The sequence below is a fragment of the Mycetomoellerius zeteki genome, unplaced genomic scaffold (assembly GCF_001594055.1).
Source record: "Mycetomoellerius zeteki isolate Tzet28-1 unplaced genomic scaffold, Tzet1.0 scaffold327, whole genome shotgun sequence".
In the NCBI taxonomy this organism is placed as follows: Eukaryota; Metazoa; Arthropoda; class Insecta; order Hymenoptera; family Formicidae; genus Mycetomoellerius; species Mycetomoellerius zeteki.
Window position 1 is genome coordinate 1,397,468 of NW_017257313.1, and position 26,180 is coordinate 1,423,647.

The 26,180-nt window shown below is 36.6% G+C and overlaps 1 protein-coding gene across 1 annotated transcript in view; it reads left to right on the forward strand.

The window, feature by feature from the left end:
* The first annotated feature begins 2,393 nt into the window (after nucleotides 1–2,393).
* The window catches only part of LOC108725149 (prolyl 4-hydroxylase subunit alpha-1), a 107,349-nt gene continuing 83,562 nt past the window's right edge, over nucleotides 2,394–26,180 (forward strand). The window contains exon 1 of the mRNA XM_018451964.1: nucleotides 2,394–2,420. The gene's annotated coding sequence lies outside the window, so the exon portion shown is untranslated. The remainder of the gene's footprint in view (nucleotides 2,421–26,180) is intronic.

A 26,180-nucleotide genomic window follows, 5' to 3' on the forward strand; every position in this document is an offset into this window, starting at 1 on the left:
AAAAAGCAGATGCATTTAGGACGGAAGAGAGCGAAAGAGACACGTGCGCATGTATAAGGTGGTCCACGCTTCGGTGCCGCGGTCACTTACCTCTGACTTTTGGTCGCCATATAAGGCGGTGGTCCGGTTCGTTTATTTTCGCTGCATTGGCTGCCACTTTTCTCATTTGAGTCAACGTAGATGGATCTCGAAGGAAGAAATGGGAAAGAAAGTATGGAGTAAGTAAGGAATCTAGTAACGCGTCTTGTATCAACATTCTGAATTAGTACCAAAAGTTTTAAATGTGCATTTGTAAATATTTAATATTTCGAGAAAATTTTGTTTGATCTTGCTCCTGAAATTTAAGTATTTTTAATCTTGTATTTTTATTTTTGAAAAGTAAACATTATCCAGCAAAAAATGACTCAAATTGATGTCAAATAGATATCGATGCGACAATTTCAACACCAATTCGAAGTCGGTTCGACGTCTAATTGACTGTCATTTCTTGCTGGGTAATTAGCAATTAATTTATATTTTCTTAAAGAATAAAATAAACTGTATAATTCTCAAAATTATTGTATCAAAAAGATATAATAACTAAATATAAAATATATCATCTTAAAAATAACCGAAAATTAAAAATGGTATTATTTGGACTCATATAGTTGAAAAATTTAGCTTCTAAAATCAGGAACACACGCGAAGCTCGTTTGTTTATATGAGAACAAAACGTATTCATTGTATAAAATTGCTTATTTATTTTTATTTTCTACAAATAAGGCTTTTTTATTGTACAAAAATTTTCCTTGTACGAATACTATTTGCACTCACTGTATATTTTCATCAAATACACGCATGCAGAAAAAAATATCAATTCATTTTGCCTCGGTAGTCTAATGGCTTAGGACGCTCGTACGGAATACAAGAGATCCGGGTTCGACTCCCGGCCGAGGTAATATTTTTCGCAATAAATTTAATTACAGTTTTTTCAGCATATTAACATCTTTGAAATATGATGCCTGTTTGAGCATCGAAATTATTAGAATTTAATTTAATTCGCGAAATTACTATAGTGATTTAATTGCGTTTAGTCCGGAAATATTTCGGCGCGCAATTTGTTGGACTACAAGTGTAGTATATATGTTATGTACATATATAGCATATTTAGTGATTCAAGATTGAATTATTTAAGCATTTAAGATCTAGTTTCGACCGATATATGATTCTAGTTTATCGATGTGTTCTCATATGTACGGTCTAAAAATGAGATTATTACTACCAATTCATTTAATAATACAACGAATATCTTATAAATTTAACTGAAACATCATATACAATAATAATTAAGACGCATATAATAAAAGTTAGCGTTAATAATTCTCATATCGCGGAGAGAACTTTTTAAATTACCTGTTATTGAAAAATCGTCGACTGTACACACGTCGGAAAACCATTGTGCTATAAAGTGCAATATGCATAGGAATAATCCGACAAAAAATGGTAGCGGGAAAACGATCGGGCAAAATGCGGAGGAAAGTGAAAAATAGGAGAGACAAAAAAATAGTATAATTAATATACTCTCCATACTTTCCAATCCAACCCTCTCAATTATCGTGCATCCATTCTGTCAGTGTCGAAGTGTAGTTAATGAAAGCGAACAAGTTGAATCGTGTCCTCGTATAATATCGTTGAGGTGCAAGAGAGTGAGCAGGATTGTTGAAAGCGATTGAGAAAGAGAGAGAGAGGGGGGGGGGGGGGGGGGGGGGAGAGAGAGTCAACAAAAGCGAGAACCGACCCTGTGGCACAGATATGTTTAACGGAGACGGAAACAGAAGTGCACTCTGCAACGTGAGTCGCGCGAATGCGAGGAGTGCGAGGGCGAGAGCGCGGGAGAAGCAGCGCTTGTGGCGTAGTGGTGGTATAGAAGGAGAGGATAAGAGGGTGAATGGTAGGGAGCGGGCGCTGCAACTGCTGCGAGTGGGGTGTCTCGCGCGGCAAGGCTACGCACACCGGTCGCAGCATCCGTCCCGCGTCAGTCGGCTAGCGCGTTCCGAGGCGTTCGGTTGGTGCTGCGCGGACGGTTGGAAAAGCCGGGTCGCCGGGCGAACGAGCGAGTCGCGATTAACGCGTTCGTGACATTCCGGGCCGAAATCCTGATAGCAGAATTACTTGATAGCTCGATTCGCTTGTCCCTTCTTTTTCAAAATCGCGCGAGAGATATCGATTTTCATTATCGATCGGCCATAAGCCGGCGACGTATAACGTGAGACTGTCATATTTGATGTGCTGCTCCGATCTGTTGTGAACAGTTGTGCACGAGAGTGATCCAGCCCTCCGAACTTCCTGCGTTGTCTCGGCGTCGTCCCGGAGCTTGTGGATTCCCGGAGACTCTCCTGTCATTGAGTTGATCGCCGGCCTCGTGCGGAGTGATCGAACAGGTATGTGATTTTTTTTTTACGGACCGTACAACACGCGCGGAACGCACGCTTAATGTGACGCATGAGTGAGCGATATCGCGCCGGCCGATGCGAAACCGTTCAATTCGCATCTCGAAATGGTCCGCGGCTCTCTCGCGCACGAGAGTACTGAAGTTTGAATAGCGTACCATTCTCAAGAGATGAATGGCCGTTATCGCATTTAATGTCGTTAACAGTGTGCCACCGTTAATTAGTAATCCCCGTTATTCGACGTCGCGCGCGGTGTCGATTACGAGTAATGTAAAACAGTCGCGTAGGTAGATATTGCTGGTGTCGCAATTAATATTGCAAATTCCGTTATTAAACGCGGCAATTTCGCCAGCGGGGTAATCACGTACGACCCCCGAGTGATGTAAACATGCAAATTAGTCGTTACCCCGAGCAATATAGTCGCGAAGGACATTCCGAACTCACGGACACTCCGAACTCCACAATCGGCGGCATGCATTCGAATAGTTTTTATTTTCGATCTCATTGATACTCGACGAACGTTAAAAGTGATTCAGTAGATCGCGCAAAAATTCGCGCCAAAGCTCGAGTTTACACTATTAAATAAAATGAAATATCTATCTGGTCTTTCAACTGATCGAATGTAACTTAATTTTGTTTTTGACTTAATCTTGACTCGCCTGACAGTAACACAACATGCAGTTTTTGACGTTTTAATCTTTGCTTTAATTTGTCGTTAAAAATGTTAGAGCTGGAACGTACAGAATGTCGTAAGATTTAAATAATTGACTCCTTAAATAAAATGTGACTTGTAAAATATAATCTGCGCTTAACTTTCAATGCCTCCTTTTGTTTTAATTTATTTATATATATATACTTATTTTATTTAATTTATAATGTCAAATATTATATCTCATTTAAGTTATTTTTAATCACATTTATAGGTCGCCTGCACTTTTACCTAATATATATATCGTTAATTTGATTAAAATCAGGAGTTAAACAAAATTTCACTCAAGAAAATGATTTACTTGAATTACATTTTGGCACATATGAATTAAAAATAACAAAATGTTATTTAATTCAACGGATTAGATTACCATGCTCCTTTAATATCTAAGTGTTTATGACGGCTCTGTGCTGCTCTCTCTGTCTCTCTTGAAGAAGAAGAATCGATGCATTCCCGCGTGATTATCGAGAGGGGGAAGATCGATCGATGAGACGAGATTTAGAATGCGAACCCGGTTAACGAGTTGAAATGACGAATCGTCCACTCGCCGCCGCGTCGAAATGACGTAATGCCGTATCAACGCGTTCATAAGCCAACGTGCCGATGACCTCAAAACCGCGTCTCTTTCCCGGAGAACAGTCACGGGGGTCTCTCCCCTTTGCCCCCGTATATGGCACCGTTTATCTTCCAACGCTTCCACGCACACGTTGCCCGACAACGAGTCCCTCGTCGCCGAGGCAACACATTTCGATCGTTTGTCGAAGAACGATGGGCGACTCGTGTCGCGGTTCAAACGCGATAATAATCCCCCGTTTTTGCGGCCGCATTGCGATCCGCTTCGTGCAGTTGTTGCAAAATTTTTATCTCGCGATTACGCGCGCGCATGCGCGAGTAACGTCTCCGTTCGAGAGAAGCCAATACGCGTAAACGGTTTACGATCCGCTCGTTTTACGCGGATGACTTCTACGACGTTTGTTGTTCGCGACAACGACGATCGTTCGCCGAGCAATCGTTGCGATAATGCCGCAATAATTGACAGCCACGTGGTCCCCTTCCCACTTATTACGTTACAATAACATGCTCCACGTCGCGTGCGATATGAATCGTGGGATCATCCTGCAGTTGACTAGAGATAATCAACCTTGAACGAAAATCGTACCGCGGTTGCTATTATGTCACGCGTGTTACGTTTCTGCTAATAAACCGTCCTTGCCACATCGGCCGTCGAACTCAATGAAATGTAATTATGTCGTCGCATACACAATAGCTTGTATTACGAAAGGGAAATTTCAGGAATGAGAAAAAATCTGTTGCAATCGTTTATTATTAAATTTCTCTTTATGAAATTATTGTAAACAGAAAGAGAAGGAAGTATCTAAAAATTTAGCTAAATACAGAGCTGAAAATAATTTTGTTGGACCATCAAAATAATTATACAGCACGTTCAAGCTGGTTGCTAAAATATTAAAATTTTTTGTAACATCGCTCATTATGAGTTTCCTACATAATTATTTTGATGGTCCAACAAAATCATTTTCAGCTCCGTCTGGCTAAATTTTTTAGATTATTTCAACTAAATCGTTTTTTTTTTGTGTAATAAGTATTTCTTGCCATATTTCTACATTCGATATTTTTACATGCTAAATGATATATGAATGTTTGAAAAGAGAGATATAAGTCTATACTTTCATGCACAATTAAGCCAAGAGAGAAAATATTTATTTTACAAAAGAAGCAATGTTCTCTTGATTTAACTGCGGATTCATAGCGAGTTCTCCGAAAACATCTGCTTTAATTAGGCTATTCCAGGGTAGAACTCGAGATCTCTTCTTACTTCATCGGAGTACACTGCAAGCGTGTGCAGTGTCTAATATACCGGAACATATTTAACTTGCAAAAAGACATCGACTTTCGGTTGCTCATCTTATTTAGAAGTTTGAAAGTTGCCGTCCACTTTTTTCTTTTAGAAATTAGTTCACATTTGCGTCTAAATTACTTACGGTACCATCAAATTGACGCTACCGACGCGAAGTTTAGTAATATATATTTAATGAAAAGCGCGGCGCGCCTTAAGTTGGCGTAACTTTTTGAATTTTGTTAACCGCAGATCAACTTCCGTTTTTCCGCTCGTCCAACATACTCCGTAATATATTTTTTCAAACCTCACGCGGTTAGCAAAATAAAAAAAAAAAAAAAAGAAACGTTTGCACTGGGATAAAACAATGTAAAAAAAGTGTCAGAACTTTCGGCGTTTATAACTGTCGTTTTTGCTGGAACGAGAAAATGTCACTCGCGCGTGTCTCGTAAAATGTCCCAATTGTAAAAATAACTGAAACAATCAATTTGTAGGAAGTAGTTTTGACGTGTAGTGTAGACTACTCTGTCATCGATCGCTGTATCGAGATGAATGTGCGAGAATAAAGAACTTTGCTTCATCGCACTCACCTCTCTACCGTCAAAAATTATATATGAAACATATATCGCGCTCCGCAAATCTCCGTTTTATTCACGAATTCCTGAAGCAATTGCGAATGGCGACAGCTATGAGAGTTGCCATCCTATATATAATTTTCATTCTGGAGTCACTACGGACTCGACGTAACGTTAGAGTTATTGCGAATAATATCAAATGTAAACCTTGCAAGAAATAACGCTTGCGTTCGCTTTCCGCAAGACGGAGCGCATTCTATCACTCTGTTTTTCGCTTCGTTTCTTATGTTTTACGTTTGCTTCTTCCCTTTTCCCTCGTGTCTTTTCGCGTGCGAGACGTATGGTTAATATATTCATAAATTTCAAGTGCATAGACTCCGCAAAAAATGAGAGGACGATTTCATGCGACACGCGGTTTATAAGTTATTTCGACGACGCCAGTAATTTGGTGCGGGAATTGCTTTTAAAATTTCGTAATGCGCGAAAAGTCGTTCGATGCAGTTAGGGTCATTCTGTTTTATGCTTAACTCGACAATACGAGCCACTGCACTCTCTCTCTACGCGCTTACGTCCTCGTATTCCTCGTTGGGACCTTGCTTACCGTTTGTCGTTTTATTTCTTTCTTTTTCTTCTGACTTCTCTCCGCGTGTTGCTCGCTCAACCACTCTACCTTTCTCCGTCGCCTTTTTTCCGCACCGGAATCGAGAAACCTACGTTTCCAGCACGTGTCGTTCCTCGTTCCTTCTATTCTCTCGTGTTCGTTACATGTCGTCAAGTGCGCGCTCGTGAGTTTCACGAAATGTTAAAGTCAGAAAGAAGGAACCCCTTGAGCGATACAGTTAACGGCGTTTGCATCTCGTTGCAATTGTAGCATGTTACTTCCCACGAATGGTCATATAAATTTCGCAGTTTTCTCTTTACATCTTGTAATCACGGAATATAAAAGCTTTTATTTATCGTAAATAAAGTGTGTAAAGGTATACTCTGTTTAAAAAAAAAATTAAATTTAACGAGGTTATATTGCAACACGAGAAATAAATTTATTTATTATATTGTATGAGAATTATATTGTAAATTATAATACAAAATTGAGGTGATTGGCAGGAATGAAATTTAATTGATTAACCGATCATTGATTTCATGATTAATTATTTACTTATACAGTAAGCTGTTTTTAAATGTAATGTGTTAAAAAATTTTTTTTTATGATAAGACCAAGGGCGCGAAAGTATTTTGCCAACAATTTTTATTGCGCCATGTAATTCATGCGAATATCGACCAGAAGCAAAACGATAGAATTTCCTGTTACGAGCCAGTTTAACCCCATAAAATCGTTCCTTTGTGACGAACAACTTGCACGCACTTCCTCCGAAAGCAGAATTGCATGCGTGACACGTACACCACCCTTAGTAATTACTGTAACGAAACTTTGTAATAAGTCTTTGATCGCACGGGAATCATGGTTTTTTTTTATTAGAATACTAACCTTTATCATTCGAAAGTATAATCATACTCATAAGAATGTTTAATGTCCTGCATGAATCATATTTAGATTGCTTAAAGTGTACGAAGAAATATACTATCGTACTAAAATCATTAAATTATATAGGAACAATTTTACTGAAAGATTTAAAATTTTGCTAAATACAAATCTGAAAATAATTTTGATTATCAAAATAATTATGTTGAAAACTCAAACTGGTTGTTAAAATATCAAAATATTTTACCGCATTGTTCATCATTTTTTACACAATATTGTTGTTGACTATTTTACTGCAATATAATTTTTGGATATAATTTTATATAAACTGTGTTGGGCTATTTGTAATTAATTTTGTATCATTAAAGATGACTGTATTAAATATACACATATACACACACGTATATATAATATATGAATGATGTTTTTAGTGTTTGTACTTTTATAAAGAGATAATGAAACACTGTATGTCGAATAAAAAAGATAATGGAACACTGTATATAAAATACCTTCTAAATAATATATTTTTATTCAGTGAATACCGAGTGAATACTGGGAAGTTAATTAAGCCTATATATAAGCACTCAACTGTAAGACACGGATGCCCGACGTCAAAATCTGTTTTGTTAAGGGCCGCGTAGCGTCCCGTTCTCATAAACATCCCCCAGTACGCGTACTCTTCCCGGCTTTAAAACGCGTTGTGCAGCAGCCGAGGCTTTTACGACGAGAAATTTTAAGCACGCCATCGTCGTGCTGCTGCTCGCTCGTAAATAACGACTCCCATTGGATCCCGGGACTCGATCTAGGCTGGTTGCGTTTTGTTCGGATTGTGTGGACAAAAAAAATTCCTGTTTTATTCGTCGCGCCTCGATCATGAAACGACGGAAAAAAAGAGTGCGGCTGAACGAGAGATTGGGCCGACGCAATCGGGAAACAAATCGTAGCCGGGGCGCGAAATTAGCTGAAAAAACGTTATACTTTTTTTTTGCGCTTTCGTTGCACTTGCCCACCGATGGCAATGTGTGTTAATTTCTGTACAATTTCGCCTTTCCGCTATGTTAACGTAAAATGTTATTTGACGCGAGCAAACTTCTCGACTATTCCAATCAATTATTCTTCCCCAGAATGTACAGCTGTTTCCTTCTCAACGCGTGATATATTTTTTTCTAAAGCATTGAATATAAACGTACTTGCATTGATGGATGCGAGGCGAGATCGAGTCATTTTATTTCTATTGAAGTCCGACCGAGTGACGTGTGCATAGGTAAGAACGATGTAAATATCTTTGCATGATTTTTACTAGGAAAAGAATTCATAGCTAATTTTAATGTCAACCAAGTTTTTTATTTTCAGGGTTTTCTAAACCTTTCACTGACAATGTATTGGATTCAAGGCATAAACGATTTTTTAATTGTGAATTCTGGTAAATAAATTTAAATCTGTAAAAAAATAAGTAAAATACAATTCAGTTTCTATGATGATAAAAATTCGTTATTAAAGCTTTCACAAGAATGTAAGAATTTTTTCAGACTTTCATACAGTTCGAAACAATATAAAAATCTGCACTGAAGTTCGAAAATCTAGGTTGCAGACAAAGGGTGAAAATTTCATTATTGACGAAGGGTTAAATATAAAAGTAGTATTTTCTCGCAATGGAATACGCATAACAATAAGAAAAAAAATGAGTGCCTTCAGCAAAATTGTTTAGTTGAGGTATTTTTTAAACAGCAATCAAATATTTTGTTTTTACCAACTAAACAATTTAGTTCGTATAAAATTAGTTTTGTTCGATATGTTTCAACCAAATTTTTGTTGCTACAGCAAACTTTTGATTCACAGAACAAAACACTTTTTTTAATGTAATTGATCAAAATTTAGTTTTTAATTGAATATTACGTGTAGTAAGAAAAATATAATTGTTTACCAGATGTCTCTTATATAGAGCCAGGATCGTGTCGCGACTACATCCCGTTATATCGTCATAAACGAGACGTTAAGTGAAACGTTACGTCACTTGATGTACTTACTTCGATTTCAGTTTTTCATCTCCCCAAGCCGTTTGACTTGCAACTTCTATCCCGCATTTAAAACGGAAATTAAGCGGTACCCACAGATGAGCGTGCCGCTGTCTCGCCATTCTTGTCGTTTCCTCTTACTTTACATCGCGTTCTCTCTTTCCTCTTTTACCCCCGATTGCACGAAACACAATTTAACTCCGTCTAGAGAAAATGCGAAAATCTTCGCGAAATGCAGAAGCGGAATATTAATCGCTTTGCGGAGCAAAATCGAACTTGCGTTTGGCTGAGAGGGAGACATAACATATGCGGGAAATCGAATGAATAATGTAAGAAAGTGATCGAGAAGACGCAAGTATCGCATATCTTACCCTCAAATGAACTCTGCAAGAAACATATAAATTAAAGGGATGAGCTAACTTTTATGAGAAATTTATTCTGTGAATTTTTCACATTTTTCGGAGGATTGGCTTTGAAATCGTTCCAATTCGGTTCTCTTACTTTCTTTATTAACATCTAGTTTATATTACTTTGTATGTATTTGCGGCGAATTTTACAAGGAATATGCGGATCGTGATGATAAAGGGTTCCGACAGACCGTCGGCAGTCGTATGCAGCGAGATGCATCACGTTGCGCTCGGGGCCAGGGCTCGATGTGTGCGATGCACATTACATTCATAGGGAGAGAGAGCGTGTAGCGTGACTTGAGACTTTGGGAATTCGGACCGCGAAAGCAATAACGCACCGTCACGGAAATGGTTCGCTACTGTCAGCCGCATACGCGACCGTCGCGTATGCACATTCGGCAAACCCTACACCTAGAGATACGTGCAACTGCAAATTTCACGTATCGACGTATAAAGCGCGGTACAGTTTTGATGTATGCGGCGCGAAAAATCGATACACCCGTCATACCGCGATCTGCAACATTTATACGCAAATAAATGCGATGTGTCACGTTCATTCGGTTTAAACAAAAATTGAGAATTCTGATAATGGCGTTTACAACAAGCTACACCTTCAACCGGATAAAATAGCGAGTTTATTTAATATGACTCCTATCGACTGAACTTTTCTACCTTTCATCAAAATTTTCACCAACTGCAACGTAACCAAGTTTAGATAGACCAAGTTTATAGATAGTGTGTGTATATATATATATGTATATATATATATATATATTATATAATGTTCTTTCAAAAATTCACGAAGAAAGTTAAATATTTCTTAAAGAAAAATATACTCTATCTTCATTGGAGATATGTTTTTAATTTAATAATCATAAGCATGTATAAATATGAAATAATTGATATCTAGATGAATTTTCTCTCGTTATTTTTATTATATTTATTTTATAAAACAGCTAATAATTTATTTTATTAAAGTTTAAAAATCTAGGGGAGAGTGGTACTCCACTAAAATCTACTTTTACGTTTGCGCTTTCTGAACTGTGTTTGTTTTGTTCGTTTTAAACTCTTTAAAACAAATGTAAAACAGAACATTATAAAAACTTTGTTAAACAGAAGATATAGAATGAATAGAATCTTTATTTCAACATTATTATTATATTATTATTATACAAAGCCAAGAAGGTGAGTTGATTCACACTTTTCCTTATCCTCACACACCCCCATCCATCCTTTATGTTATCTATTTTAAATCTAAACCCTAATATACCAGTCTTAATGTGCAATATATTCGGTTAAACAGAAGATACTTTTTTGCTTTCAATGTAAAAGAAAAAAGTATGAAAAAGATTATAGTCTGACTTTACTTAATTCTATAGTAGAGTGGCACACCAAAAAATGTCGAACCTCCATAATAGCATCCGAGATAAAAAGTTGGCCACTTCTGAATTATGCAAACGATTTGTAGATGAAAACCAATTTACAATTTGCTTATTTATTCAAATGGTCACTGCGAATTTTGCGATAATTTCGGAATAAGTTAAGTGATCCTTTCAGAGCCCGCATGTATTCTCGTATGCAAGCGCGTGAACACGAACAGAAGCCAGGAGACGAGATGAGACGAGACGAGACGAGACGAGACATCGAACATGTAGCGAACTCTCGTTGGACGTGGTTTGAAACGCGGCACTCACCTTCCGCGTCTTCCGATGGAATTCCCAGCATCCTCAATGTTCCACGATTCGTTCGGGAGAGCTCTCCAAAGAGCGATTCGCACGCGCGCGTTCGTATCGGGAGGACTAAAGCAGAAATGTTTCCAGTCAAGCTACTCGACGTGGAATTTGATCCCGGTGAACGTTTGAAATCGCGACACATGCACACGAAAGTGCGTTACTCTTAGCTCCCTCGAATTTTAATCTTTCCGCCTGCCACGTCCCTCCCATTCCTTCCTGTTTCAGGAAAGCTCGCGCATCCTTCTGCTTTTAATATTTAAGCGCAATCGTGTACCGAGGGGACACTTGAATCACAGGATGTACATATAGGGAAGGTTGGCGGAAATTTTGAATGTTCGTCGACGGACGTGGGTCGCCACAATTCCCGTTAATTTTAATCGAACAAGAAACGAGGGAGAAATTTGAATGATTGATTCTCGTCGTGAAAATTGTAATTGCGAAAACACCGCTTCGAGAGATTTCTTCTATTATTTTTTCATTATTCTTAAAATACGCAAAAAAGATGTAGCGTTAACTTTTACTTACCGCACGTATTTACACTGCCGTCGTTACCGCATGGGGGTATAGTGTATCCCGCCGATGTTTGATTAACTTTAATCTCGGGTTCATTTACTCTTTATCTTTTTCTAGTTCTTAAAATTAGAAAAAATAAAAAGTAAATTAAATCAAGAATAAAGTTAATCTATATTGATGGAAACGAGCAGTGTTCGTAATTTTCGTACCTCACGGTAAAATGCACCGATTTTAAGAGATTTAATCACCCTGACAGGATCTAAATATAATAAGAACAAATTTAAGATTTAAAAAAGAATTGATTAATTAATATTTTATTGGTATATAATAAACAATATTTTAAACTATAAATTTGCGAATTTTTAAAGAAATTGATTAAAAAGTTCAAGCTGTGGAATAATTTCCTTCATCGCGATGAGGACGAGTAACATTTCCGACGGTGATTCGAAATAAAAAAGTAAAATATTTTCATGTAAAGAGACGTAATAGCTATCGCGTCGCCTAGGACTTTTTTTGAGAAATGTGGAACGCAACTCGATTTGAAAAAACATTTTTTGGCCTTAAAATATGAATGTAAAAAATTTGTTATAAATAAATGGATTAACATATTGAAAAAATCGTACACTACACGATAAATAATCTTCTTTAAAAGATCTTCTCTAAAAATAATCTTCTCTAAAAAATATTTCTGCCAAAAATGAAATCAATTGGACTATTAATTTTGGAAAAAGTAATAATACTAAATAAATCTTTTGAAAAATCACGAAAATTATGAAAAACTTTTTTCCAAAAATTTATTAATTATACTTAATATAGAGATAAATATAAAGAAATAGAGGAAGATCACCGATACTGACATAGATCTCCTAAAGCGACATCCCCTTATTTCTTAGAAACTAACCTTTGCACCTTATTAATACTAATAAAAACGTGATTTATTTAGCTAATTAAAGAAGTACAAACTCATAATTCATATATTTGTGGCTTATTTCTATACCAAATCAATTAAAAACAAATTCTATGAATCCGAGAAGAAAATTCTTACGCAAATTGCGTAATTAAAATAATAGTGACTGTATTATTGATAATATTATGTCATTTTAAATGTTTATAGTTTTATAAATTAGTTATTATTATTTTCTTTACAGAATAGAATATATCTTTATTTATAGAATAGGAATGCTGGCATTATTGCCTACTATGTCAGTTTTGGAGCCCGTTTTGTCAGACGCTCATTTTTGCATAACTTACGAAAAACTTAATTACTGCAAAATTGCAAATAGTATTATAAAAACTGCTTATACTTATAGAGAAGACACTTTTTAGTTTGTATTTATGTTTTTGAAGTTGTATTTTTACCTTTTAAGAAATATTGTCTAAAAACAAAGTGGATATCGGTGATCTTCCTCTATATTTTAATTAAAAAATATGTCAATACATTCAATGCAAGTATATTTATTTGAACAAGTAAAACTGCCCGATTTTAAAAAAATACTGATCACTACGGCTTCTTCATAGAAACTGCAGACGCTGCTAGGTAGAAGAAAGTATACGTTGAACACCTAACTTTCTTCTTTTCCCACATTCAATCCCTTTACTTCCTAGTTTCTACAAATGCTACACGATTTTCAAACACTTTGGGTATGCCATACTCTCGTATTGTAAGTGAGGGATAAGATCAGCGAATGCGGGACCTTTCGAGAATTTTGGCGTTATCTGCACGTATATGGTATGTTCCCTTAAGTGCTCTATCCGGCAATCGACTATTCATCCACCTTTCCAATCGCGCCGTGGTACGGCGGCTATTATAGCCCACACTCCCGCGAAATTAGGGTCGTTTAGTACTGCGATTTCTGACGTGCGAATGCGTGCATCTGTAGTTTCGCTCGAAATTGCGCCGCTCAAGGGCAGAAAGCGCCGCGTATACGCTTATAGCTGTCTGCCGGTGGATTATCGACGCGATATCTCGCGGTTTGGGCTCCCAGCCACCCTCCCGGCCCTCATCGAGCGCGTACTCCGCGTATCATGCGTTAGCATCAAACGTGGAGCACCAAACGGAAGCCCCGTTGCGGATCGAGAGTATCGATATCGACTGGATATTTATCGTCGGTTACGTTTCACGCAACGCTTTCGTTCCCAGCTCGCCGCGCCGCGCCGCATGCTTTCGGGCGTCGCTTCGTCTTGTTATTGCCGTCCCGCTGTTGTTGCGGTTCCGAGACCGACAGGTAATTCATCATACCACGCGAGTACGCACGGTCGCTTCATCAACGATGATACGCGAAATTTCGCGGTCGAGAGTATCGAAAATGTCTGTCGGTTAATCTCGAAATATCATCGCGTGATCGTTCAAAACTTTTATTCTGAGAATTATGAGGAAAGTCAGCTAAGTTAATATACGTCAATTATGATAAAGAATTGATGCGTAATGTAATAAACCGAAAATCAATTTTTTAATTTTATACTTTTAGATTCTATCAAGTATGAATATCAAGTATATGAAGAAAAAGAGAGAGAGTATATATAAGAGAGAGAAATTGCTAAAATAATCTTTTACATTTATACTTTTGATAAGAAGACGTACTTTCTGTTAATTAAAATATGTTGGAAAAGAATGAAATAGAACAAACATATTACTCACCAAAATAATCTGCGAGACGAAAGTTTTAAAAGTGTTGTGTGTGTGAATGAAATAAATATAAAATTTAAAATTTTTTAGCAGATTCTTAGATGTAAAATGAATGTACTTGGTAATGGTGTTTCAAGTTACCAAATTCTCCGTCGCTTAAAGGTTAACGAACGGTAACAGCGATCAGAGTTCGGAACTGACGTGGCGGAACCCGCTTTAGAATGGTTTGAATCGAAAGCCGCGCATTGGAGTTTCGCCTCAGCCTCAGTGCCTCTATCCTTTATCGGACCTAAATCGAAATTACTAAGCCACTGCGAAATTGTACACCGACAGGTTTCTGAGGGCGCGGCGTAAAATCTGCATGGCGAATGTACGAGAGCGCAGTGCGGGAGAATAAATTTACGCGCGAGCGTAAGAGAATAACTGATGTCATTGTGCAACTGCGGAAGTGGAAGGAAGTGAGTGTTTTTTGCAGAACTGATAACAGATGTTCGTTCTTATTTTCAAAATTAGTGACACGACCCGTTCCAATTTGTATTGAAATCTAATTTGTATAGATAGTTCCCGATATATTATTGTTATTCGATAAATGGATATGAATTCATTTAATTTCGAGCGAACTTTATTTTATCTGCAGGTTCTCAATAATCTAATTCTCTATAATCTAATTCTCAATAATCTAATTTTCGAGCTCAAATCTCCTCCTATCCTTCTATCTTTCTGTCTTTTAAAATCTTTCATGTCTGCATTTTAAAAATTATAAAATATTCGATTAAAAAATTAAACAGAAGAATCATTTTAGACGAGTCTTTCAACGCGGGAGATCTTTTTAAATTTATTATTATAAATGTCGTTCTATTACCTTATTTAATTTAATCGTGTGTTCGCGAATTTTGAAGTGCCTATAAAATAGATATATGAGTTTTTCTGACGTTGTTACGACGAAACGCAATTATTATTTATGTCATTTGCTATCGGGCCGCGAGTGATGGAGCGGCTATAAAGTATGCTCGACGCGCGCATAAAGTGACTGAAAGTGCGTGCGATACTGCCTGCTTTTTCTCGAACAAATTATCGGCTCGCATGCGTCCTCGTTTAATCTCGCTTTTGCATTCGCAGTGTCGCGCACTGGGCAAACTCCCCCTTTTTTTCAGGTCGTACATCAGAGGTAGCGTATCCTTTTTTCTGCATTTGCCAGCGTCAGATACACACGTGTACGTGTGCTATCCCATTGAATATGCAATGAGAATGTGCTCGGAAATTTCGCGTTTTTTCTTTTTTTTTTAGTCACAGCTTTTCATCTTTTTTCACATGTGTCTCTATCTTCATCCACCTTATTCTTCCTTTGGAAAGATTCGAACCAATGGACTTTCCGAAATAAAGATGTAATTTCTGTGGATTATAGCGTATGTATCTCTTGAAGGGAAACGGCAGAATATCTTCGATATTTTCATGTATGATGATTGTAGAAAGATTTTCTTTTTCTTAGAAAAATAGCTTAGAAAAATAGCTTATATATTATATTTATTAATATATTAATATATTTAATTATGATAAATGAAACGTATCGTTAACAGTTATTTGTAATGTAATATTTTAAAAACGTTCTCTTATTATCAATATATTTTTCTAATATTTATATTCCTTCGCGATATATTGAGATAACAATAAAATAAAGCTTTCACGTTACACGATATTCTTGGTATCGATATCTTTACTCGTCTTTATCGAATGTTTCGTTCGTTTCTCTTTCCTTCCACTTGTGTTAAGTTTATTAAAAATTGAGAAGAAAAGGAAATAATTGCTTCTAGATATCTTGGGCGATATTTTATTGTTTTTGAAAAGCATAAAGGATAATCAATACTGAATGTAATTCTGGAATGTGTGGGCGGTAAAGGATAGCGCTTCACCAGCTCTTTTTCCAGCTCGGATTATCGTGGAAGAAACGAGTAAAATACGAACTCCGAAGGCAGGTAGCGCAAGCTCTCTCGTTATTTCACTAATTGTGACTCGCTGCTACCTTACCTTTGTTTTCGCCGCGTCTCAGTTCAGAATTAAAACATCCACGTAGTTCGCTCCGGTGGTCAGATCTTCGTCCCTTCCTTCCCAACCTTTATTCACTGATCCCTGTGCTTTCTTTTGTTTCTCGCGAAGAAGTCAGGGCGAAACTTTCAGGAAAGAAAAGTCTCCTTCCCTACTTCTGGTTAGCTCCGGTACTTTTCAGAAAACGACGACGGCCGGTTGCGGTTTGCTTTACTCTTTGCCTTCTGTAAATTGTTCGCGTTTAACGGATGTTGCTACATCCGGTAAATTCAAGACTGTCATCCGGCTCCGCTCGGGCAACAAATCTCGAGTTAATTAACAATAGGGTTCCGTGTCTGCTACACGCAAGCACGAATACCTCTGAATGGAGAGAGAAAGAGAGAGAGAGAGAGAGAGAGAGAGAGAGAGAGAGAGAGAGAGAGTGAGTGAGTGAGTGAAAGAGGCAGAGAGGAGCTATAGTGTAGATTTAGAATAATTTCGACCGCGCAACAGCGTTATTACATGCAGCGGTTGCATGCATGTGCTCGCCGCAAGTGTAAGTGGTATTACACACGAAGTCGTCGGCTAACATGCAATTCTCATTTATAGCGAATTCGTAGGATTCACCAGCGGGAAATAATCTGGATTTTATTTCAATGGAATGTAGCTTCGAGCTGTTTTAAAATTTCACACTGATGATCGAAAAAGAAAAACAAAATCTCTGCAAAATCTCTCCTCTAGGGGAAAATTTTCGAAAGACTAGTAGTTGGAATAGATGCTACGACGCTTTTGCGATCGTATGCAAAGTGCTCAGATTTCCATAAAGAACATAATTCATCGACACTGAACGAGTTCAGTCGCTGAGTCATCACTTTGCAACTTTTACCTTATTCACCTTTACACCTTCGCACTTTTCCAATAAATCGGAGGAGAATTTTGGTGAGCAAGATCGAGGTATTAAGGAAATATTAACTGGTATTACTTGAATGGGGTATTACTTAATTAACATTGTACTAATTCCTCCCCGCTTAAGTAATAATATTCTCTGATTTAAACCCCCTCTCATTTAATTTTAAGAAAAAAATTCTCTTAAACTATTATGGAATATAATATCTCTTCGAATTACGAGCATTATTATCAATACAAATTATTGTTTCGTACGCATAGAATTAGTGTACAATTTTTAATATCCATATGTATATGCACGAAAAAAATTTTGCTAAAGTATCTGAAAATTTAACTAGATAGATCGAGATTTGAAAATAATTTTGTTAGACTATCAAAATAATTATGTAGGAAACTTAAACATGATGAATAATACTGCAAAAAGTTTTGACATTCTAACAACCAGTTTTATCCCATATAATTATATTGATAGTTCAACAAAATTATTTTCAGATCTATATCTAACTAAATTTTTAGATATTTCAGCACAACTTCTTCTTTCCGTGTAACATAACAGTTTGACATGTAAAACTAGCTAAGTCGATTAAAGATAATTAACAAGTGGTAGATAATTTAGGAAGGATTGGATGCGAAAGGGATTGGTCGGGCAATAAAAGTTTTCATCGTTATTCATCTTCTCATATATCACCATCTGTCTATATATATCGCCTATATATTATCATTTGGAGATTATTAATGTCCAGATATCACGCGATCAGCCTGTAAATTGTAATCGACAATTTACCTGTCGACTTACATTCGACCAGGAGTGTGTAAGCTGCGGTTTCGCCACTTGGTAATCCTCCTCGGTTATCTCAAATAGACTCCCGCCGTTTCGTGGCTGTTGATGCGCAATGCTTGGTGAATCGCGCGAACATGTTCGGCAGCTGATAGCTAGTTGAATCCTATTGCTCCTCCGCCGGCTACTGCGCGCATTGAACAGGTCCGTATCCCGACGATCGTCCAGAACGTTTTCTCCAATACTTGCGTGTTCGACCGCGATTGATTTCGCTCATCCGCGATAGAATGCCGTCAGAGAACTATGCTGCCGGGTACGATGCATCCGCGAATATTCCGGCGCGGGCGCGTTCTCGCGTGATTCGGGGCCTCGATATTATATTAAGATCACGGCGATAGCGGTAATCCGCAACGAGTAGCAAGCAAAACTTCCATAGTTTCCTGCTCCATGTAATCGCGATCGTTTATGTGTTTAGTGGCGTACAAGCGGTTAGCTAAAATTTAATATATATATTATTTCTTCCTCGAATCAGTTTGAAAAACGAAAGAATCGGTGATAATGAAAAATGCAAAAAGTTCAATTATTTTATCAAGATATTTTTTTACGTTGAAGAGACAAATTTGAAATTCTGTTATCAAAACCTAATTTACATACTGAAATAATCTGTTTATTTTGTTTTATAAATTAAAAAATTTGATATACTGTTTTGTATCCCACTTTGGCAACATATAGTGGGAACAATAAAATAGTTAATTTAATAAAATTTTATTTAATTGAATTTTATTGTATGTATTTCAACAGAATTGATCTAGCAAAACGATTCAGTTAATTTTGATAGACTTTCTATGCGATGCTCACAGCTATTCCAGAATAGATCCACGCGGATTTTTTCGGAAAAAATCCTCTCGGCGAATAGTGATTTCATCGCGGTTTTTTGTCTCCTGCACCTAGCTTCGTGAATCTGATACAAAAAAATCGGACGGAATATAAATGTATCGATCATGTTCGCCGTGTGCTCGCGTTTACACTATAAATAAAATGTAGAAGTAACTACAGATAGTATATCGGAAACTTATAATTTTTAATCGTTGCCATTTGAATTTTGTATTTAAATATCTAATATTGAAAATTATTAAATCATCGCCGATGATATACCTTTATTTCTTATAGTACGACTTGCTATTCATAAGAGTTGTGTAATACATGCATATTGCATATATTCGCCTCCGTTTCCAAACTCCTGTAGAGAAGTAAATTTTCGCTACAGTATCCATCTGATATACATTTATGCTTTATATAAAAGGAAAAATAGAGAAGAGATAGGTAGGAAAGTTATGGAAAAATGAGAGAATTAGGGAAGAAAGCTGTAATAAAGATAAGAAGTTAGGAAAGAGAGAGAGAGCGACAAGGAAAAATAAAATGAAAAATAATGATGGAAAAAGGGTTAAGAGAAAGGTAAAGCGGTGAGTGCATACGCAGGATAAGAGCGCAGAGAAAATCGGAATTAAGTAATAGGATAAGGAAATGGCAGAATATAGCAGAGCGTATAAGAAGAGCACAGTTAAAAAGGGAGCGAAAAAAGAGTAAGGAGGTATACGCATACGGAATGTATATAACATGAGAGCAAAATTGCGAGACGGTAGACCAAGATCTGCCATCTGCGCATAGACTACGCATATTTAAACTTTTCACGTGCATATTACTCTGGATGTAATCCAAAAGTATGATAAAGTACTGATTATTGAAATACTAGAATACCTCACCCTGAGAAATTGCATGCATTTTTTTAGCAGTTACTAAACAGTTACACCAATTTCTGTCTAGTAACTGAGAAGGAAAACTACTTAGGATTCCAATCAGGATGTAACGCTTTGCTTGCAGTTTCTGCGTACAAAAGTTGCGTAAAACTGAATCCATTTACTGAATAGAAACACAACAATAACGTTTATTAAATTGATAAGCGAGCCAACTGCTCATGAAATAAACAGTTTTATTGGACTAGTAATATTTCATATTCTGTGCATGCTTGCTAATTGTAAAATTTTAAGGTTATGAGAGTCATAATACAGGAAATCTTTTGTGCATAATATATTTTGTACTAAAAATAGCAGAATATAATATATATTATAGACCAAAGATTTTCTGCACTATGACTCTTATAACTTTAATATATACCTTATCTTTTGCTTTGTCTTTTGCTTACTTTTAATCCTAACTGTAGTTGTCATTTCTGTCACAAAATTTTGCCCTTATTTCCAAAAATCCTTATTTCCTCTTCCTTTTCCTTGTTCTATGTTTTTCTACGCGTTCACTCATTAAACTTTACACAGTTTTAAAATCTTTTAATATATACTCTCTTTTAACATTTATACACATTAGATGATGTGTGCATTATCAACTGAATTAATATATTACTATATTTGGAAAGAATCAGCCCAAATGTTGTATAAGAAACTCAATAAAACTCTTTACTCAATTTTTGTCCACAGTTTCTACGCATTATTTTAACTAGTATATATAATTTAATCTATTAATACTAGACAATAACTGGGCAGTGTCTATGCAAATTGCATAAATTTTTACCAGGAAAACTGCTTCAATCTCTGAATAAAATAATCTCTATCAAAAAAAAGTTCTTGTCTATTTCCTACTCAGTATTGATACATGATATTGATACATCTTCTACAATAACTAGATAGGTGTCTAGGAAAACTGCATACATTTCTACTAGGGTCAGATGCGATATTAAAATACTAACTGTAACGATATAATCTGGCATCGGCGCGATCTTAAGCAGTATTCGAACACAGTCACGGTTTTCAATTTAATACATTTTTTAATGATAAATTGCAATAATTTCACTTCTATCTGCTTCAAAAAGATATGACTGATATTTTAAAAGTTGAAATCAGTTGAAATAAAGAAATGTACTTGCATATCTAAATATATTTTAGCAATAATAGTTATATAATTTTTACACTTTTATTCCTGAATAAAATTCATCCTCCTTTCTGTTTAATACAGCAATTATGTAACATAAGCCGTTTTACGAGCTACTATACTTACGATTACTTACTATTAGATATTTTATGAACGTTCGAGCATGTAAAATAATACAATTATTGCGCTGTTCGTGACGGATAGTTACTATTAGAGATATTTTATGAAGGTTCGAGCATGTAAAACAATACAATTATTGCGCTGTTCGTGACGGATTCTTTTTTTTTATCGATGACACGTACGTGTTTTAGTCGGTTATTCACGTGAATTAAGCGCGGTAATTGCGAACTAAAACCAACGGGACAACGAGGAAGAGAGAGGGGATTGGTAGAAATTTCCATAATTCTCACAATTCGTTTCTGGCCTAGAGCCCTCGGCAAGGGATGATGAGAGAGAAGGAGGAACGGGGAGAGGCAACAAGGGCGGGCTAAGGGTGGCGCAAAATATTCGCTCCTGGCTCTCTTTCATCTCCAGTTCCGCAGCAAAATGCAAATGGTCGCATTGTTCTGTACAGCAGGATGCTGTTCCGTCGCGGGGAAGAAAGGGTTCAACGCAAGCTTGAAATATCGAAATGCCGTTGGTGTTCTTTCGACCGCCTATCTAGACCAACGATAGTTTCAGGTTTTGTCTTGCGATAGTGCAGCTACGATTTGATGCTACGAGCGTTTTTATGCGCTCACACGACAGAAGTTCGGAATCCCCAGGCGAAACGATATTTAACATTTGGTCTGCGATGTGGAATCTTATGTGCAATAGCGAGCTGCCTAGAAAAAAACCACTGGATGTTCTTTCTTCTATAAACTTTTTGCTCGGCTCGCATTCAATTTTCCCGCGATAACGTCGGGACGTCTATATTTTCCGAGCGAATGAACGATTAAAAATGAATCATCTCTAGGGAACAAAGTTTCTGCAGGCTAAGAAATAAACAATGAAATCTATTATTTGGAAGATATCATCTATTTGATAAAAATCGTGAATCATACCGATGTAGAAGAATCTTAATTTATGTATATCTTACTGCATTTTTATAAAATGTTACACAAATAAATTGTTCAATTCTTAGCGTATAAAAAATTAGAAGGAATGAAATTTAATTTATATAAATAATATGTACTGCAATTTTCTTCTTTTTTTATGTATTTTATCTTATTTACTTTTTTCTTCTCTATTTTTAGCAACATGTACTGAAATTATTTTTTCAGTATAATCCGAGATATAATCTAATTTGATCTACGTACATACGACTTCGGAATTCTGTTTGTTATCTATACGTTAGAAAGGTTGACGATTCTAACTTTGTTGTCATCAGCCAGACACTATTCTCTCCCGTCCACCACCGAACACTAGCGTCCCATTCACCTTTTGTTTTACGATCAGAGTTACGTCCAGTCAAAGCTCTAGTGGCTTTGTGTTCGGCTGCAATAACGCGTTTCTTTTTTTCTCCGAATTCCAGCGACTCTGTCATCGGTATTTTTGCGGATGAAAAGGATGAACGAAAAAACGAATTTCTTTGCACAATTTAAATAAACGATTTTGATACAACAAGTAAAAGAATCTTCTATTTAAACTAATTTTAAGCTTTACATCGTTCGAAATATATACATTGTAAATAATATGGGTGGGTAGCTTGTATACTTTGCTTGTTACGAGCTTACTCCAGTATTATTATTTAAGTTGCGAGATCGAACATTTTAAGATGCCTTAAATCTTAAAGATAAAATTCAATTTAAGATATAATACTTTGATTTCGAGTTTGCTTTTTCTTAATTTTTTTATTTTCTAAGTAAACCTCAAGAAACAGACGTTAATTTTTCTCAAATTTTTTACAGTTGTTTCTTATGTAAAGGTATAGAGAAATCTGTCATTAATTTTATCTTAAATTGAGTCTTTCAATTAAAGAAAAACTTTTTTTATTTTACACAATATATATATATATTAAAAGTAATATTTCTTAAGAACAAATCTACATCCAATTTTTGGAAACTCGACACATAGAATACTAAAATAATATTTAGTAATAATAGAAAATGGATCCATTTTCAAAAAACTTTATATTCCTTATGTAAAATCGAATATTTGTATAAAATAAAATTTTTTTATTGAAAGACTTAATTTAAGCTAAAATTCAGGAAAGATTTCTTTATATTTTAACATAAGAAACAAAATCTGTAAAAAAATTTGAGAAAAATCGACGTCTGACGTTCCTTGATTTTTATTTATTAGTTAGACAATAGCCTTTTTCTTCGTTTTCTCTCCAAAACATACTTGGAACGTGATATCGACTACTCCGCTATAGCTTCTTAGAATGACGCACGATATTACCGATTTTGTGCGGTGCGGTGCTTTGTTGATGAACCGTTCTTCTCGCGGAGAACACGGAAAACAGCGGAATAAGTTTCTTCCAGAAGTTTTCCAATATTTTGCCGGTTCCAACGGTAATAAGAACGGTGTCCACATGGACCTTACCGTGGGATGAAATATGCGACTCCTGCTCTAGGAGGCGTGCAGGCGCGACACCTCCATCTGCGGTTCGGAGACCACTGCAATTCTCTATAACGTGCTACTGTTTCCGCTTGTGCGTGGTTTTGTTTTACCATTTTTTTTTTGTTAAAGTGTGGCGACCGCAATGTTGCCACGCTTTTCGACAGATTCATCGGCGCACTTTCGCATTTGCGGGAAAACCCCTTTTTCTCTCGTTTCCCTCGCGATAATTAAGCCGCGAGGCGAAGTGCAACCTCCAACCTTGTTGCATAATTACGAAAGCGTTTAAAAAGCACGACTGTATGTTTTCGCGTGCGTACAAATAATTGTGCTTACCATTATTATGCATTTTCATTACTTCATCTTATTTTTTACTGGGAATATAATAACGGATTTTAAGCGGTCTATTCTGTTATAGCCGAATAAACGCGTGGTTCTCTTTTAACGTTGCACGTTACTTTGAAATATCCTTCTTTAATTAATGTTACATGTTACACTTACCTTTTCTGCATTTATCCGCAAGATACGGCGTGAGCGTAAGCCAAGTATTTTAATTAATTCACGATCCATCGCGCCCCGTGACGTACGTCTCACGCGCAACGGGGCACTTATTTATCCTACGTCAGGGTGCATCGTATGCACTTTGCGCGGATGCGCGTGTACCGAATTAATCACCCGCCCCGGCTGCGATCTCGAGAATTACGGATATTTATAGCGAAGCCGATTCTGATGCAAATGAGGGGAGAGGGGGTTTTCCATCCCGATAAAGTCGTTTGCCTCCTTCCCCTCTTCGCGCTCTTACCGGGTGTACCGCTTTAAATTATCTGATGCGCTCTCTTCCGTGGAGCGCGATAAAATCCTTCCGCCTCTCGTTGCTATGGGAGGAAATCGACAATAAAAATACTTTATTAAGTTCTTCGCGTTAAAAATTCTTAGCGCGTGAACCATACTGTCGACCTCATTGTGTAGTCGATAACTTTATTCTCGACCGTAACTTCCACTATATCGGTATGCCAATATTTTAATTGAGGTAAAATTTTTTTCGAATCGATCGATCAGAATCATCGTTTAAAATCTTAAGCATGATATACTCTCACGTGTAATAATGTCAGCATTATTAATTTAGTACTCGTTTAACGTTATTAAATTTATAGGGGAAGTTTCGGTTTTCGTTTTGCGCGTTAATTTTAGTTTAATCTCGCAGTTTATGCATATGGGAAACCGATTGAGATACAATTTACGGAGTCCCGTATTCGTCACCCGTCGCGTCGTTTTCCCAATTAGACGCGGCCGATGAAATTCGTCGTGCGAGCGACAATAATTTCGTTGCTTGCTCGCGAGTTAGCTTCTAGTCATCAGGGACCTTCGTTAAATTACACCCGCTACGTCTAGGGAGATGCGGCAACTTAATTAATTACTACGGCGGCAAACTAAATCGTTTTACGATCATACGGTAGAAATCACATTTTTTTTCACGCGGAACAAATAAAGGGTGAACGATAAAAGGGGAATTTCGGCGGTAATTACATGGTATTAAAATTCATAAGGTGTTCGAGATATAATTTTCTTTTCTTAATCGTAATTTCGCATATAATATAGGCGATTTATGGTCGAATTTACCTTTTTCACTCCTCCTATTTCATATGTCTACCTCATTTGTACGTACGAATGGAAGTCTGATTTTTTGCACTCTTTTGCCCCGCGCTTCGAATCTTCCTATCATTTCTGTCTCCCTCTTCTCTCTTGCCTTCTTTCTCTCTCTCTCTCTCTCTCTCTCTCATCTCCAATCCATCCTTTCTCGGATATTTATTTTTCCTCGCGTTTGCTTGATCCGCATAGTCATTATTCAACCGTCCCAATTTCCGGCCACCACTCGCGAACAAATGAAAATATTTGCCCGAGAGATTTGCAGGTTTGATTGCTGAATTTCCTCGTTGGTTTTCTTATTCCCTATACGCAGCGGAAGCGTAACGCCTGCGATTTATTTTTGACGCATGATATTACATGCTTTCGAAAAGGTAAAGTGGATGGATAAAATATCACTGCGTACTTTCGTGGAGAGATGGGAAAAGGAAGAAAAGGCAGACATTCCATTTATATATATAAAATGACTCAATTTGCCATGATCATTTTTTTCTGAGGACGTTTTTACGCACAGGAAATTTAGAAAAAATTGAGAAAACTGTAGACATAAAAATGATTTACGTGAGACGTACGAAAAAATAAATTTTAACCAGATAGGTAATTTAAGATACATAAAAGCAGTCATAATATAGATCAAATGTACACGGAAAGAACGATTTTACTGAAGTTTCTGAAAAGTTAAGTACAGATCTGAAAATAACTTTGGACTATCAAATAATTATGTAGAGAACTCAAGCATGAGTAATGCTGCAAAGTTTTGACATTCTAGCAAGCAGCTTAAACGTCCTACATAATTATTTTGATGAATCCAACAAAATTATTTTTCAGATCTGTATCTAACTAAATTTTTAAGCACTGCAGTAAAACGGTTCTTTCTGTCCACTGTAAAAAAATTACATATAAAATTATAGGGGTAATTTTAAAACCTACTACTAACGATGTATATTTACATATACTTAACGTAAAGTCACAATTTCCAAATAAAATTACCCTTTTTTTACATTAAC